Source organism: Etheostoma spectabile, chromosome 15, assembly GCF_008692095.1.
Source record: "Etheostoma spectabile isolate EspeVRDwgs_2016 chromosome 15, UIUC_Espe_1.0, whole genome shotgun sequence".
NCBI lineage: Eukaryota > Metazoa > Chordata > Actinopteri > Perciformes > Percidae > Etheostoma > Etheostoma spectabile.
Genome location: NC_045747.1, coordinates 20,703,569 through 20,706,263, shown reverse-complemented (window position 1 = coordinate 20,706,263; position 2,695 = coordinate 20,703,569). Strand labels below are relative to the sequence as shown.

At 36.0% G+C, this 2,695-nt stretch overlaps 1 protein-coding gene and 1 long non-coding RNA gene across 2 annotated transcripts in view; both read right to left on the bottom strand.

The window, feature by feature from the left end:
- The window catches only part of LOC116703247 (transmembrane protease serine 9-like), a gene marked incomplete in the record, with an annotated part of 81,409 nt that overhangs the window by 13,361 nt on the left and 65,353 nt on the right, over nt 1-2,695 (bottom strand).
- The window catches only part of LOC116702572 (uncharacterized), an 8,973-nt gene that overhangs the window by 3,896 nt on the left and 2,382 nt on the right, over nt 1-2,695 (bottom strand). Inside the window, exon 2 of the long non-coding RNA XR_004335198.1 lies at nt 592-595. This is a non-coding gene — a long non-coding RNA (uncharacterized LOC116702572). The remainder of the gene's footprint in view (nt 1-591; nt 596-2,695) is intronic.

Genomic DNA, 2,695 nt, shown 5'->3' with positions numbered 1-2,695 from the left:
GAGTATAAACCGGAGATATTTTTACCAGTCATTAGGAGTACTGGAATGTTGTTTGTGCACTGTTCAGTTAAAAAAGCATACGCAACGGAATACGTGTGTTACCGAGACGTAGTAATATAAAAGTAGCCATGTTACAGGCACTGTTCGAAAAAAATCATTTGCATAATGTATTGTTATGTTACTATACCGATTAAACAAAAGTGAAAAAATCCTCACGTGTAATATCTTTCTGTGTAAATATGTCATATTACAACGTGGGATTTTAAGCCGCACACACGGCTTAAACCGGTGCGGCCTGTACAAGAAAATTAATTTTCTTTCTTAAATTGGAGCCTGCGGCTCTTAATCAGGTGCGTTCTGTAGTCCGACTTGACGGTACTTTACTGCTGATACTTTAACGGAATTTTTATACAGGACTTTGAAAGAAGGGTTTTTACCTGTAATACATTTTTTACATAACCACATCAATACTCTTACTGAAAAAGAAATACTAATTTAGCCACTGTTTAAAGCACTTAATGAGTTCAGTCTGCCTCAGTGCTTTGTTATTTTACCATTAAGTGAATGTTCAGCGCGTCTCAACTTGACAACATTCCTGTTCTCCACACAGGTTGACTGTGGCAGCCTGTCTTAACTTCTGGTTTTACACCTCCCGGTGTGTTCCATACAGTCATGCTCATCATTATGGCACCCAGAAGTTTATATAATGTGGAATATCTCCTGAAAATTATTCAGTTGGATCTGGAAGGACAACAAGTTCATGGTCAACGGGAAGGACCCATTACGGTTAATATTCACTAAAAACTTGAATCAACAACATTATGCTTTGATTTATTTGTGTCAGATTACACAGTGGTGGCAGAAATGCCCTGATCATTTTAGTAGAGTAGAAGTAGTACTACCATATTTAGATATACTCTGTTACACTAAAGATCCTGCATTCAAATACAAAAGTACTATTAGCTACAAATACTTAAAGATCAACAGTAGAACTCATATTTAGCCGTGCCACGGGTTTGCATCTGACCCGTGGCCCTTTGCTGCATGTCATCCTTCTTTCCCTGCTTTCCTCTTTATTTGTACTACAGATAAAAGCATTAAAAAAGATGGCCAAGGTGGAGCTCATTTGAACTGCTTTGAACCTGTTTAACTTTTCATTTATAAAATGATCATATTTTATATGTTGATCACATGTTTTAAATGAAAAACCTATACTGGCAAACTAAAGTTAAAGTAGAAGAAAAGTGTAAGTGCTGTACTGAGTAACTATACCTTTTTACACTATTGGTTATTACTTTATAATTATTTTCTCTCAACCAGTGAGACTCGCATGATGTGATGTTGATGGAATGTTCTCTGACTGACTGCCTGAAATCTAAAAACTGATGATTGTTAAAACAGACAGCAGCAATCTGGAGTTAAACATATTCATATCTGGAATGATTGAGATCAAACTGTAAAAACCTTTTAATTGTCAAACCAATTCATACATTATTATTTAAGAATTAAACTGACAGAACACCATGACAGAAGATGTACAGGAGGAAAGTTAGTGGATGTGCAGGGGGGAAGGCTTAAGCAAAAAAATCAATCGGTGTAAACACAACAAGAAGATATGAGGAAAAATAACAAGATGAATCAATAATAAAATCAAGGAAATAAGGAAACTAAACAGGTGAAATCAGAAGTGTGGACATCTCCTTATAGAATCTAACTGTAAATCAAAGAGCAGCTCACCCTCCACCGACATTAACAAAAACCACAGGATTGACATACTCCCAACTGATTCAAGGCTCTTTGAACACACAACTAAGCTGAATCTGAATGTTCTTTATGTTCAAACGATAGCTCACATTTTCACACATGACTGAGTAAACACACTTCTAAAGAGTTCATATTTGAAGTCTAATACAATAAGTACCTGGCTAGCTGCACTGCGGGAATAATTCTCCTGTCTGTCCTCACAGACTGATGAAAGGAATAAGTACAAGTCAGTAGTTTGTTTAAACTGCATCGTCACTCAAATCTGATTAAACCCCAGGCAAACTCCTCATGAAGAGATCAGCTTTCAGTTTGACTAAAAGAAAGACTAAAGATAATTACTAGATTTTAAACAAATTTCAGGGGCTTTAAAGGTTGTGATGAAATATAAAGTTGAAAACTTGGAGAAAAGTTCAAACCTAAATAAATTACAGACGGAAACAGACTTTTAACCCTGCACACAGAAGTTATTTCGTTTCTGTTCTGGAGGTGACGCAGCTTTTCCCCATTGACTTCTATCTATACACACTGACTTTCTGTGAACTGGTCACACCAGGTTTTAGAGAGGCAATGAGGTTTATCCAGATTCAGGTACAGCTAGTGATTGTTGGGGAACAAAAGGGAATCCACAGAAACTGTCAACATCATAAGATTGATTCACTGTCTATGAGTGTGTTTCTTAAGAAGTGTTTTTAAAAGCCTCTTTGTTAAAGCTCTGACAAGGCTTTTTTACGTAATCACCTTTTCACGGAGCTACTTGCAGTGATTACTAACCAGGTTACTTGCATAACTAACAAAAATATCAGTCATGGTGATAAACATATCCACATATTGAGTCAGCTGTAATTCAATTCAATTTCAATTCGATTTTATTTATATTATCAATTCATAACAAGAGTTATCTCAAGACAAGGACCCAACAGTTCTAGTATTT